The sequence below is a fragment of the Cyanistes caeruleus genome, chromosome 6 (genome assembly GCF_971803275.1).
Source record: "Cyanistes caeruleus chromosome 6, bCyaCae1.hap1.1, whole genome shotgun sequence".
Classification (NCBI taxonomy): Eukaryota; Metazoa; Chordata; class Aves; order Passeriformes; family Paridae; genus Cyanistes; species Cyanistes caeruleus.
The window spans coordinates 45741344-45756733 of NC_141706.1; the positions used below are offsets into that span (position 1 = coordinate 45741344).

The 15390-nt window shown below is 47.4% G+C and overlaps 1 protein-coding gene across 2 annotated transcripts in view; it reads right to left on the reverse strand.

The window, feature by feature from the left end:
- Positions 1-15390, reverse strand: part of LTBP2 (latent transforming growth factor beta binding protein 2) — a 71335-nt gene that overhangs the window by 40274 nt on the left and 15671 nt on the right. The window lies entirely within an intron of this gene.

The window sequence follows — 15390 nt, forward strand, 5'->3', positions numbered from 1 at the left end:
GGGTTTCTTTGAAAGTCCCAGCCTTGGATGCCTCTGTAACTGAACTTCAGTACAACTCCTGCATACCCTGTCCAACACCTCCATCTCTGACTGAGGGGCTGAGGCAAAGAGTGGCACTTCTCACTGAAGTGCCAGAGAGGTCTATCCCATTCTGTGGTTTTTACCATCTTCCCTGTCACAGTCAGCACAGGAGATGTGTTACAGTGTCTGCAGGCAACACAGATTTCTAAACCAAACAGGACTGAATGATTCAATGAGAATTGGCTGACGGCAGCTCTGCCTTGCAGACATTCCTTGGATAGCTTGGAATAACAATAAGATCTGGGGAGATGGAAAAGGAGCTCATGCTGTGCCGGTATTCAAGCAGGTCAAGAACAACACACAAGGTAACTGCCAGCCAGGGAGCCCAAAATCAGCCCTGAACAATGGAAAATAAAAAAAATGATGCACAGGTCAATTAATTGGGAACTAAACAAAAGGAATACAAAGTGAGGTCAAGTCAAGGAGGTCTGTGAAGAGCCACTCTTGTCAAAGGAGTCCATTTTCATAATTTGATAGAATTAGTCACATGCACACCAACAAGCTGAGACCCTGTGCTATTTCAATAAAAACATAAACAGGGCATTACGATGTCAATCGGGCACATGCAAAATTAATAACAAACTGGCTGTGTAACAGAACACAAGAGGTAGTTGTCACTGGGGAGGGAATTAGATGGGTTCCAGGGTGATCAGTGTGAGGCCTGGCACGATTCAAGAATTTCATCTGGAAATAAATATTTTTATTTTGAAATAAACATACAATCGACATTGCTAATGTGTGCTGCTGACACAAAAATTTGCAATGTGGTGTATCGTGATGAGAACAGAGCAATCACACAGAGCAGTTTGGATCTCTGTGGAGGGTAAATACATCCAAGCAACATGGGATTTTAATAGAGCCAAATGCAGGATTACACTTCTAGGAAGAAGGAATGCAGGCAGCAGCTGCAGATAGTTGGAGATGATCCTGGAAAACAGAAATTCTGAAAAGATTTCAGGGCTAATGACAAGCAATTAAATATGAACTGTCAGTTCAATGCCCTGACATTAGGACATTGAAACACTGCAGGAACAGGGAGGTATTTTTGCCTCCCTACACGTCCTCATCACAGGAGAGTGTATACATTCTATAATATCATCCTAGTTGTGATGTAAAATATGTCACATCTTCTAAGGGATGTCAAAAAAATGGAGGGAATACAGGAAAAAACATGACAGAAATAATTGGAGGACTGGTGAAAATGTCTTTCTGTAGGAAACCTAAATTATTCAATCTCTTCAATTTAGGATAAAGAAGATGAAGAGGTGCTCTGATTAGAGGGCACAGGTTTCTCCACAGGAACAAAATGCCAGGTGTAAAGAGCTAAAAACATCTGCAAACAGAAGCAAAATTATTCCTTAGTAGAAAGCATGCCTACATGCAGCAGGATAGCTGTTTTCCTTCTGCAAAAACCTCAGCAGCACATTCCCAAACTCCCGATACCACCTCCTCAGGAGAAGAGAGTCTGCTGACAAAAATATTTCTTGTCTTGTTAAAATCAAGATCTAAACTGAGATGAGGACAGCAAATAACACTCGCTTTTCAATAATCAGCAAGGCTAGCCAGAATAATTAAACAGAAATGAACCTTGTTTCAGTTCTACCTCAGTCTCTTTCAGAAGCTCCCCTGAGACTCTGCGGAGTACCACCTACCCCACACGGCCAGGGCAGCCAGGCATGACCTGCCCACACATTGCTGAGCTACAGTTCAGCCCTGCAGCCAGAAGATGAACTTCTGATGCCTGTTACATACTGCTTTATTACTGCTAGTTTTGTTAGTGACAAAGGAAAAGCCATATGGAACCCTAGGTAGGCTAGGGAAGAGCTACCAAGCCTTGGAAACTTCAGGCATATTTGTTCTCTGATCTCTATTAAGGACCAGGCACAGCCCTATGGCTGAACATGGCTGGGATTCCAGGGTCTTTTGCTGCAGAGATGAAAGCACCCTGAGGAAAAGAACTGCATTCCCCCAAACAAACAGTGACTGTCAGTGCAGGCCCTGAGTTCTGGAGAGTCACTGGGTGAAGGTGACAGGTAGCATAATACAGGGAAATCAGCTCTCCTGCTTGAAAATCCTCATATCATGTCTACCCTTAAGAAAAGGGAGCTTGCTATGTGCAAGTAGCAGAACTTGGCTGGTCTCTACACACTGCCTGCCTGAAGGAACTTCACCCCTTTGGCTTTAGGAAACATCTCTTGTCATTCCCAGGATTACCAAATTTTGTAATAAAACCCACAAAACCCCATAACAACAACATGTGAAGGACTTTAAATGAAATAATCATTAACATTTCATTTCCAAAGAAAAAGGGATTACTTGACCTTACTACAAGGGGCAGTGCCAACTTCATAAAGGAAAAACAGAGTAGGAACATTATGGTTTGCAACACTTGAGGAAAAGTCATCCTACTGAGATCCCATTGGCAAAGCATTCCAGTGTGAGCTGAAGCAGGGAGGAGGTATGGGGAGGGTCAGATTTGCTTTGAATTAATTTGTTTATTTGGTTCTATTCTAGGCAGATGAGCACTGGGATTTGTGGACTGAGTTGAGTAATACCATTCTAGCCTGGGCTGCAGAAATCAATGGCGAAAGGCATCTTTCCATCTCAATTTGTCATGCTGTGAGCTGGCTCATGGTCAGGGAGTACAAAACAGAGTTTTTTTTCCCCTCCAAACCTCCAGTCCAGGCTGGGCAGACAGGGACTGGCTTGCTTGAAGTGTCTCAGGAAATACACCTGAGCTCACCGCAGCAGTACTGATCTGACCAGAAGCCATTAGCAATCTCTATCCTTTGGATGGATCTCAGTGAGCATAAGGCCAGAGCTTGGCCAGTTCCCAGGGATCTGCACTGCTACAGGTTCTCTCATTGGTGTGGCTGTCCTAGGGCTAAGAGTGAGCATGGGAAATATGTGGGGTAGCTCCAAATCAGCAGAATGTGGAGCTTGTGTTACCATGCTCCAGGCCTCCACCTGCTTGAGAAGAGGCAAAGAAGAGGCAGAGGAGTTTGACACTTCAAGCACTATGTTCCAGTCACTTAAAATCCCAGGGCCTCATATTCAGTCTTACAGCCTCCCTCAACATGGTATTACTCACTTCCACTCCTTCAGCCAGGCACATGGCCAGCGCAGATCTCTGCAAAGAGGCACTGGTCTCTTCCTTCACAGCCTGTTTCCAAGCAGGTGGTTTCCCTGCTCTTCATCCATCAGAGCTCCTGACAACTCTCTGTGTCAGGTACAGCCTGTAGGGCAAAATCAGCATGCAGACTCCTAGGACACCTCTCCTTCTGGGCTGTCCTGTCTCCCCACCTCTGGAGTTCACAGCAGCAGTGGTCCAGGACAGAACATGGGGCAAGGAGGGAAGGCAGAGGGAGCAGCGTTCTCCTTCCAGGAGCATGTATGTGTGTGTGCTCTTGCCAATTCCTACCAGCTGAAAGGGCTCTGTCTGAGAGACCTCAGTCACCTTCACATGGAAATACCTATAGGTACTAGGTGCTTATCAAAATTAAGAGATTTGGAATGGGAGGGAGCTGTGCAGACAGACTGACCCACATCTGCAACAGTTCAGAACTATCCAACCAGCGCTTTTAGCTGCCCTATTCTGAGGTGCAGGTCAGTGACCTGGATTCCCTATAAGCCTGAGGACATATGCTAGAAGTCAAGAGAACTAAGGGAGATCTGGTCCCCTACATTCTAGTGCTACATATCCCTGCAGAACCCAAATAACACTTGTATTTCATTCAGCAAGGGATCCCACAAATTGCCACAGCAATTTTGTGTGTAAACATTTCATTTTCAATGAATTTTGGTGCCACTTGCACTCTTCTCTGTACTTATTTTTAGGCTTAGCACGGTAGAGAAGGTACAAAAATATTGTATGCCCTGGATATCATGGCTCTCCTGGCAGTCCCAGATGAACCTACAGGGTGCCTGTTCTCTGAACAAAACAGGTGAGTGATTTCCTGTCACTCCACTGAGGACTGAGCTATCAGACTCCCAGAAAGTACACAGATGGATAGGAGGATCTCTGTTTTCTGAATCAAATGAGGGTTTTTTTTAAAGATTAGATACACAGAGTCACAAAGTCACCAAGTCTAAATCACTGAGACTGAGGTATCCAGAAAACAATACTGTTTTCCAAATCCACTGTATATAGAAAGCATTTTCAAATCCCTGATCACTTCTGATCATAGTTCTCTGGGTAAGCAAAAGCCAGAGGGAGCACAGGTGGGCAAACTGTTCTCTTAGTGACTTAACACCAGGCATCCTCCTTGGAGCTGGAGGCAAAGATGGCAAACTCTTCAAAGCACTTCCCTCTCCCCAGAAGCAACACCTCAGTCTTTCCTGGATTTAGCTTCTATCGCTGCTCTTCATCCAGCTGTTGACTTTGGCCAGATTGCTAGTGAGCTGGGAAACCGTGGGGTTTTTTTTTCTATTTGTGTAAAGGAAATGCAGAGCCAAGTACCACAAGAGTATTACTGGTTTTTCATCCAGCCTGCCTCACCCTCTCCCCAGCCAAAGCCTGACAGACCACAGCAGGGTGGATGGCTTGAGGCACTGTGGAGAGAGTGAGTCCTGGGCAGTGTGGTCAGCAGGGAGGGGCACTAACCCCAGACAAGGCAAGGGCTGGCGAGATGAGGATTGGAAATTCACTGTTCCAGCTGAAACAAACCTTCACCATGCTGAGTATCAGGGAGAGATGACAAAGACTATTGAGACCTAAGGAGCAGTTCTCAGAAGGGCAACCATAGCACTGGTCAAAACAAATCGGAAGATAAACAGCTCTCAGAGAAGAAACTATATTCCCAGGGTCCAGGAAACCCCATGCCAGGGCCCAAAAAGCTCCAGCTCTCTAAATATAACCAGCTTGCTGCTTGGGATGAAGTTGCTGCCTCCAGGTACCCAGAAAGGACACGTGCTGCCCATGGGGCTGGGAGCAGAGTCCCACAGAGGGGAGCCACTGCAGCACTGGTAAGTCCACCCCAGCTACTCCAGACTGCAGCCTGCATGTGCATCTCCAAGATGAGGGGCCTCAGCCAGAATAGAGTCATGCTCAGGCCCTGATAACCTGCCAGGGCAACAGGCAGGTTCTCCTCTGGATTTTAAATGCTGAACAATATACTCGGTGTCTGTCTTGTCCATCTGCCTGTCACTCTGGCAAGATGCCCTCCTTGCTTGGGGCCACAGGGACCAAAATCAGTGATTCACTTCCCCCTTTGTAATGCTCAGCAGTTGCTGATTTTCCACTAAAGCATCACAGAAGAATGGGCAGCCTTAACACCAGCATCTGTGTCTATGGGGGAAAGAGAAGCAGCCAGCCTTGGAAAGGAGTAAATTGACTGCAAACCAGAAACTTCCCCTTTCTTGGACTCCAAATAGGTTCCTCAGCAGGCAGAAAGGATTCATGGCTCAGTCGGCAGGCCCTGGAGCACAGGAGAGGCATTGCTTAGAGACCATTAAGTTTATTGTCAATTAGCTCACAAACATGCTGACAAGGAAGACAGCTCTGGTAAGACTCTGGGAGGAGAGGGAAAACCACACCATACAAGGCACCTGACTTCAAGCCCACCCACATTATGTCCATAAATCCTGTCTTAGTTTATTATCTCCAGGAGCAGCAGAAATACCACTGAAACCTCCCTGCTGTCCCTCCTGCTGGTGTCTTCAGCCCTGGTACCTCCCATTCAAATGAGGGAGACCCTGAAGTCTGAAGCCCATGCTCCCCAGTGTTTGGTGAAATGCAAGGGAAGTTCTCCTGCACAGGAGAAGCAGCCACCAGCATCCCACAGGCAGAAGACCTTCCTGGGAGAGCCAAGCAGAATCAATGTACCATGAAGGCCACAAGAATGGTGGTGCCTTTGTGCCAGGTTCACAGACAACTACAGCCAGATGCCATGCAAGATGGGACACAAGACACACAAAACACACAAAATGCACAAGACACACAAGACACAGGCACCTGGACCATCACAAGCTGCAAGTCATCCAAATCTTTTTTTCCCTTCAAGACCTCTAGAGCTGCTGTTGGCACTGATGCCATCCTTTGCCTTTGTGTCACAAACAGCACTCACAAAGTGGGGCTGCAGGGCCAGAAACATGTGTCAGGCTCCGTGCCACACACTGTACTCTGCCACTGGCACATGCCATGAGCCGTGTCAGTTCAGCACCCAGATGCCAGCCCTATCCCTTACGACAGCAACTAAGAGCTCTCACAGAGCCCACATGGCTCTTATTTTGGGTTCTCACCTGTGCCATATTGCAGTGGTAACTCCAGCTGCCTGCTCCGCTTGACATGTGCCAGTGGCTGGCCAAGGTTTCTATTTCACTACAAACTGTAACAGCAGACATGCAAGTCCATGGGACAGTAGAGTCACCAGCTGTCTGCCTCATGCCACCAAGCTCAGACTCCACCACCACCACCCTGGCATCTTCCTTCTTCTGGCCCCCAGAGTAGTACAAGTGCTGCAGGGCCATCCTAGCTGGCTCCCAGCCTGCCACGTACTGTGTGAGAACAGAGAGGGAGAGGGCTGGGAACTCTAATTTTATCTGTTCAGGAGTTGCCAGATGCCACATACTTAACTGAACCCCTCTAAGCTCACAGACAGCTAACAAGCTCATTTTAACCAGTCTCTTGGGATCTAATTTGCTCCTTAGCCAAAGTGGCTGCTCACATGCCCCCAACACAGCTCTCTGCTGACATTAAATGCCCTTCCCTTGCCACATGTGCCACAAATGCCACCTGCTACTCCATTGAATGTTCTTCCTTGCTCTCATGTATTAGGCAGTGAGCAACTGACTCCCTGGAAGAAGTCCAGCTCTCCAGGCATGGGAACAGCACCTGCCTGGCCCAGTGAGGCTGCAGAAACATGCCCTGCATAAAGGCATGGCATCAGGTGGTCACCTGGAGCTGCAGATTGTGCTTATGTTTGGATCCATTAGACCTCAGTGCTGACCCATTAAATGGCCAGAATCATAATTTACAAATGCCAAATGTGATAAAGAACCATCTGCAATCTGCTTGTCTCCAGAGCTGGAGTGCAGGCCAATGCCAAAAATAAAAACGAAGCCTGCAACTGCTCTGAGCTTCAAGTGGAGCCAACAGAGGAACCACACCAGGCTACTTGATTACAAATGCCACATTTAGGCCATACCTTCCTTGACTAAGACAGGGATTTAGATGGTGAGGGAGATCAGGAAAGCTACCACCTCTCTGGCAGAACTGCCCAGGCTGGCCTGTGTGAGCTGAGTGGCTCAGCTCACTCCTTTGGGCTGAAACAATGAGAAAGCTGCCTCAGTTGGCTCCTCTTGCTGCACAGAGAGGCTGATCCTGAGCAGCACAACCAACAGGCACAGTACTGCTGCCAAATGCAGTCACACAGGCAGTCTCACACCTTAGTGATTAGAGACACATCCAGCTGCCATCACATGAAGGTCTCCATCAATGTCACCATTTACTGCAGACATCACCCCACAGCCACAGCCTTTGCACCACCACAAATGTCAGCAGAAACTGCTGGCATAGTCAGAGACCTGGGATGTGAGTCACACAGTGTGACCACCCCACTGAGGCTTCATGCCCCCACCAACCACAGCAACACCTCCTCTGCCCCTGTCCTACTCCCCATCCTCCCCAGGACAGGGTCCTACCTGGCAGGGAAGGATCTGTATTTAGGGCAGTAGCAAACGAGAGGACAAGATATCAACCTGTGCTTGTACACACAAGCACACAGATCTCCATCTCAAAGGGCCCTCTGTTTCCACAAGACACAGCAGCTGCAAGCTGAGGGCCTGGCTGCCATCTAATGAAACCTGCTGCAGGGGCATTAGTCAGAGAAAAGCGCAATATTGGCTGTGGGGAGGTCACTCATTTCCCCCATAACGCAATGAGAAAACAAGCACATTTGAGTTTCATTTCCATCTTGTTGACTAGCAACACCCACCCCCTTCACTAGGCTGCCAGCTTCAAAGCCCTGAAAAAACACTTTAGCCTATTCATCCTTGCACCCACAGGCACCCCTGGGAGTGGGGGGAGCCAGCTGCCTGCCCACTGCTCTACACAGGACAGGGGGGAGGGCTGGAAAGGCCTCTCTCGTTCCAGGCATGTGAGTGGGGTGAAGAGTTTGTGGCTGAACACACACACACACAGCGTGAGAGCAACAACGTGAAGAGACGTGTGTAGTGCTCTCAGCTGAAGAAGTGAAGGCTTTTCATCTACAGCAGGTGGTCTCCCACTCATCCTGGGAACACTGTAGATCTAAGACATATTTTAAGCTAAAATAATGGTTAAACACCCAGCAGGATGTCCTGGCCTTTGGATCTATTACCTCAGTGTTGATAGTTCTTCTCACATCGCTCCGTCCCCAGCCACACACAGAATTCCTGCACCTGCAGCACTCAATCCATGAGAGCTGAGCTGGGATGTAACCTTTGCTATCCACTCTTCAAGCCTCATCCCTGCTGAGGATCAGGGAATGAGCATCCCAGTGATGTTTATTCTGCACTGTTCTGCACTGGCTGCATCCCTCCACTTGCTCACTAGCCAGAAGACTCCTGGCCATGTAAGCACGATGCCTGATGGCAAAGCCAGTGACTCCATGATCATTAATCTGCTCTACACCTCTCTCACGTACCTTCAGTACCCACACCAAGGGCTGTAAGGGAGGAGCAGGTTTCCCAGCCTGCTCCTTGAGAAGGGATGCGGAGTGCTGCGCCTGCTTTGGCCACCCCTGCACCCAGCTCTGCAACAGCACAGCTCCAAAGTCATGGGGAAGGCAAAGCTCCAGTGTCATTATCAACCTGTCATTACACCCCTGGAATAGTTTGGCACATTGCTTTTTAGAAAGCCATACCATTGAAAAATTACCATGGCCACCCTGCCAAGGCTACAGGCAACCTAATACACTCTGCCCCATCCTGATAGCCTCAGCCTCCAAGTATGTTCCTCATCCTCCAAGGCCAACATTTGGCTCCGTTTTGCAAATGTGGGTCTGTTAACCATTCCCCTCAGCTCCCTCCCTCCCTCAGAATTCTTTCCAATTTGTCAAGATCTTTTCTGGCAATAAAGAATTCCTTGACTCAGAGCAGGAGCTCAGGGTATACAGGAAAAAAAAAAACCTCATCTGATTTGGGTCTTTTGCCTCCAAAGTCCATCCATCTCTGGTATGCACCACATGCATTACCCTCCATTGACTAATTTGCTGTTTACTTATACCCTGAAAAATCTTAGCCTCTCCTTCCAGATTTCTTCCTCCCATAGAGGATATTTTTCCTTTAGCAGTGTCAGATAATATTTTTCCATCCTGAATGTCTCCTTAATTCCTGCCTAGATGTTTAGTTTCTGCCTAAATGAGAACCTTCAGATGAAAAAAAAATGAGGTGGTGCGGAGAGCAAGGTACCAATCCCACCAATCACCAAGCACTCAGGGCAGCATTTCTCAGGATGCTTCTGAAGAATGGAAAAGAGAACAAGTAGATTTATATGGAGACTTTTAGATCTTAATTTCAACCGCTTCTTGTATCAAATCAACTTCAATTAATCCCTTGCTTCCTGCTAGCACTGGTGATTTATGGGAAACATTCACAACTAAAGAGAACAGCTTTGATTTTACTGAAGTATCAGTTTAAACCAAAAAAGGCAACACACAGTCAGGTATGAGAAACTGCAGTAATCCACAGGCAGAAGGGAGCTGAAAGCAAGATAGATGACAATCCTAATTCAGGCGTTAGGAAAACTCTCCCAGCATTTGATCATGTAGCCTTAGTGCTCTTCTAACAACTTTCTTTTTTATAGAACTGCTATATAAATTGTATTGTCATAAGTGTCCCAAATGATATATGTATAGTATATAAAATAGGTTATAAACTGGATTTTCTGTACTACCTTACCTACCACATGTACAGTGTATTTGCCCTGCACCCTGCTCTCTCGCATGGAGTCTCAGATTAAGCTGACAGTAGCAACACTCTTCTTTCAGTTAGAAGGAAAAGTACATTTAAACTGCCTAAAGACTGCATTAAGCTATAGGAATGGCTCCCAAAGAGGTGCAGAAAAAAAAAGGTCTAATGTAAAGACCATATTTGGAGTTTAAAAAAGGGGCCTGAAAGCCAGCTATTCTCCTGCTGCTCTGAAGGGTATGCAACCCCCTAGAAAGTAAATACATAAAACATATAAACCAGAATGGTGCTGACAGCTTTAAAACACTAGAAAATAAAGCAGCTCAATCTGGTGCCAGACTAGAGAAGGTATATCATGTAATTTAAAAATAGGAGTATTTTTATATAAGAAAAATGGCATTTACACTCCTCTTGAGTAGCTTGAGATTTTCCTTTAAGTTTCTCATCCAGCTTGCCAAGGACTTTTGACTATGTCAAAGCAGGAAAGGGGCCGAGATCTGGAGCTTATGGAGATCTCATTGTCCTGAGTGACATATTTTCCTTTTCACATATTCTCACCCTGAGTGGCACTGGCTTTTTAGTTTCAATTTTTTAACAATGTCTCAGATATCTACTCAAAGTTGGCTTTGGATCAAGGAACGTAAATGTTTGGCCACTTTGTGAAAACCATATTGCTGAAGGGAAGCACTTTAGAAAGCTGCAGTTAGGGTTTATCTGCACTGAGAAAATATGCCATTCAAGTAACAAGCATAAAGGCACTGTAGTGGCACAAGGCTGGCACTGGTGTTTTACCCTGGGAATTCGACATCATGCACTATGGATCTCCTGGGCTGCTCCCATACCAAATGAAGTGGGAAAGCTGCCACAGCCCATGCCACAGGAATGCACTTAAACGGGGGGTGGGATGCTTCTCATCAAGGGCTGGCTTTTATTTTCTCTGATATTTGGACATTAATAAATTGTAACACTCATAAATGTGGACTGAGTGAGGAGAAGAGCAGAAGATGCATGCAATAAGTAGGCAGATAGTATAGACCTCCTCCTAATGCTGGACATATGGTAGGAAACAGTCCTGAACACTCATCAGCAACCCAAGTAAGGCAGCAAGCAAGCTCCCCTTTTTCTCATAAATGTGGAAAGTTCAAAGCTGGCAAGACAGGAGGCTCCAGATCCTGCTTTAACAATTAAGACAAATCTGTCTCTGTTCGGAGCAGCATCTTTAAAAAGCAAGTGACCTTGCAGTGAACTTTTTGTTCTATCTGCTAGTCCTCAATGACAACAAGCTCATCAAGCTGATTTTGCCAAGCCACAGTTCTCAATGTCGTGCTCTAAATGGCCACCCCAGGGCACACAGCTTTGTATCCACCCATGGGCTCCACTCCCCTTTGCAATGGATCATGCTTGACATTTGACTACTACCAGAACAGGACTTTCAAATGAAACAGAGCAATTTTCAAATGGGGGGAAATACACTTTCTCCATCCAGCAACCTCTGCCACACACCCAAGATCCTCCCGTCTGCTTGCTCCCTGCTGTTCTAATCCTTCGCTTCCAGGAGAGAGAACAGAGATTTTGGCAGAGCCTGCCTGCTGGCATGAGGTTCCCAGTGTTCCCAGGCCAGGAATGCTTGCCACAGCTCCTCAAGGGCTGCTTATAGCCCTTCCTCTCATCAGGAAGGGAGGAGATGTCTCCTCTAGGGTGCTGCAGAAGAGAGTCTGAGATCAGAAATCAGTGGGCCAGGCATGTTGCAACTCAGCCTTCTTCCTTTTCCATCCTGAGAACACCAGGCAACTCCCAGCAACTGCCTTGCCTAAACAGAACCCTCTCAGAGGAAGTTCCCTGCCCTCAAGAGCTTAGCTGCATTAAGCTGTCTGCACAGTGTCTCAGCACCTTACACCACAGCTATGCCCTTTTCCCTTGCCTGCATTAGTGGGGAAATGCTTTGCAGGTCCCAGACATCTCTTCTCATCTTCAGAGGAAGGATGCCTTGCTCTGCAAGCAGCCATCATCCAGCACATACATCCCTACCAGGCAGCACAGCTCCCTTGCACAATGCTGGCTACAGATTTATGCACAACACTCCTGGCAGGAGGGACCTTCTCAGGTGGCAGCAACAGAACTCTCCACACACACTGTCCAGAGTCAAAGGCATATGGTCAGCCATCCTGAGGGTAAGGGGCAAAACCCTTTCCACTCCCTGCTAAATAAACATGAATTCTGCTGATACTCCAGCCTTAGGAAAACAAAGCTGTTTCCATTTAGCTCGGCTTCTGGGCTGAGGTGCAACTCCACCCGCACAATCATCCATCAGGGCTTTGCTTCTCCAGGCAGACATTCAGGCTGAGATCAAGAAGAGGGAGGATTTGCAGCTAGTCCACACTGGGAGGGCCTCTAACACCCCCAGGATTTTGCTCTCTCAGAGCACTTGATGTTCCCACCAGCACAGAATGGGGGCCTCTCAGCTTCTGCAGCAGCTAACAAGTCTCCACAGGCTCCCTCAGACAGCTGACTCCAGGTCTCCAGTGAGCCACAGCCTGCTGCAGGGACTTGGGAAGCAGTACTCATTGCATAGCCTTATTTCCAGGGATGACAGTTTGAGCATCACCAGCTCTGGTGTCAGTAAAGGGGAGCCAGAGCTGCTCTTCTCCTAGTCTAGTCCTTCCCTGGACAAGGGTTGAGCTCAAGTAAGACTGAATATATCCTCTTCTTCAGTCCCAGGGAGAAGAGAGATTGCACATCACAGAGGCAAGCCAAGGATGGAGTGGTTCTTACCCGGTACCTCTCCAAACAGAAACACTGATGGCTACATGTAGCTCCACAGCACTGACTCCTGTGCTCAGCACAATGTTCAAGCTGGCCTTCACATCCACATCTTTCCAAGACTGCCAGCACACCCAGAAAAGGATCTATGACAGCTACAGTGAGAATGCCCACAGGTCCATTCACTAGCCCTCACATCTGACAGGTGAAAATATGAACCAACCAGTACAACCAGTTGCATATGACTAGTACAGCCCTGTTGCTCAAGGAGCTGCCACTTCTCAGCAAGGGTGAGAAGGTACCCTGAGGGTAGAGGACTGACAGTAACATCTCCTGCTCTCCCAGATGCACTTCCTGGGCTCTCCTGGCAGGGAAGCCACAGAAGGCCACTTGTCCTTCCAGAGCTCTGGAGGGCCTGAAGCAGAACCCAAGCACATTCATACCAGAAGCAGAACCATGAAAACAGACAGCTGTCTGGCTGTGCTCTTCACCAACACTTATTGGGCTCCTACAGACTCCCAAAGACTTCCTACCTCCAGACCAGGTTACTCCCCACAGTGAAGGTGCAGTCATGATAAGCAGCAAGTGCAACTAGATGGGGATAAGAAATCATTTTAAAGCAGTTCCACCACTCAGGTAAGTAGGGAATATTTTGGTCCAGGCAGTTCCTAACTAATTCAAGGTGGCTGCTCTCTTAACTCTCTCTGAAGACTCACTTCAGAGCACATTGAAACCAAAAGCAACCCAATCTCTTTTCAGAGACCAGGTCTCCGTGGAGGATTCATGGGTTTTGTTGCTTGTTTGTAGGGAATCTAATATAGTACTGTTCTAGTGCATGGCTTCAGAGCTTCAGATTGTTAGCTCTGTACAGACAAACACAAATAAAGCCAATATAGATGCAAATAAACAAAAGGAGAATGTAAATTCACTCATGTGAGGATTGATTTCCTGTCTTGGCACAGCAAGACAAGGCTTAGATGTCTATAAGCCCCCACTCTTGTGCAACTCCTGCTTCTTAGTAGTGCAAATGTACAGGGAGGTCAGGGACTGGGTGTTTGTCAGGGAACTCAGAGTCTTCTCACAACCATCGACCTAGAACCACCAGTGTCCTCCATCCACTGTACCATTCAAGAGCTTCTTCTACCTCTTCCTTATTGACAAATCAGACAAGTAAATCAGCTCCTGTGAAATTGTGGCAGATTGACTAGAAAAGGTCAGTATCCACCAGCAAAAACCCCCCCTGACCCTGGAGCAGACCATGGACCTGACAAGCCAAGCTGTTCCTCTCACACTTGACAATTACCTGAACTCCAGTGAATGCAGCTCTGAGTTTGCAGTGCCAAAAAACCAGTCCTCATGCTTGCAAACATGGGAGAGCTCTACCTTTTAAGACAAACTTCTTGCTTTTGCTACTACAGCCCAACTGTATGAAGAAAGTTGCGTGTGAAAGCACAGAAATTACTTCAGTGGAAAGGGATGACGTTGTCACTGCAAGTTCAGACAAGTCTAAGAGTATGCTTTCATGAGACAAATAACCAGCCTAAGAAGTGACTTCCCCACCACCAAAAGGAGAGACCCCTCCTTTCCTCCCCTTCACTGCTAGACTTGCAATTCTGTCCAATTCTTGTGGTCTCATGATCTTCCAATAATCCAATTTCGCCCACTGAAGTGACAGAAAATTATCTTTGATTTTGCTGTGTTCATTTTTTTTCTGGTTTATGGAACTGAGCCAACTCACCCAGAGACCAGATGGAGACCAACAAGTGAAGCAATGGAAGGGCAAGGCCAAGACCATGCCTTTGGCTGCAGATGCTCACTCTTACAGGCTCTGCAGCTAGCCCAGAAGTTGGCATGCTGAAAGGGACACTCAAAAACATTTGGGAAACAACCCTTCTAACAGCAATAAGACTTTTAAGTCATGCAGTACCACACCATGTTGTAAGTTCCACAGACCACAGAAAAAATCCAGGTGACTGAATTGTACAGAAGAGCACCCAGGGGCTGAAAGAGGCATTTCAATGCAGACCAGTGCCTGGGTGCAGGCAGCCCTCCACCTGCCTGCAAAGCAGAGCTGTTAAACATTGCCTGGGCAGCACAGCACCCAGAGGTATGGTGACAACTCCCTCTTGGAGAGACACACAGCAGCCTCAGTAAATCCTTCAGGATATCTCCAGAAGGCAGTCAGTGGTGGACATGTCCCGGTGTCCTACCTGTGGCCATTGCAGAGGACAATAGTCAAATTCTCTTGCTGAAGCATGGGATAAAGGTGACATCCAATGATCCCCCTTCATGGGGAGGGAATGAGGAACAGCACAGTGTGGTCCTTAATGGAGTCCTATTTCCTTGGGATAGTGCCAGAGGATTTAAGGTACATTGGGCAGCTGGGCATTCAGCAATCCCAGTTCAGTGATCACTAAATGCTATGTCTGACTGACTGGACAAGAATGCTCTGCCAGTGCCTGCACAGCTCTCTGTGCTCTGTGTGGAGCCTGAGGTCATGTTCCTTACTGGGAAAGCCTTCAACAGGTGCTGTATCTCCAAGGACACTGTTCCCTGTCCCCTCCAGTCCCTCCACAGAGAGTGGTAGCACAGAGGGGTAGGAGGAGGTCATCACTGCAGGGAAACTCGTCAGCAATGCCCAGGATTACAGGCACGTGAGAG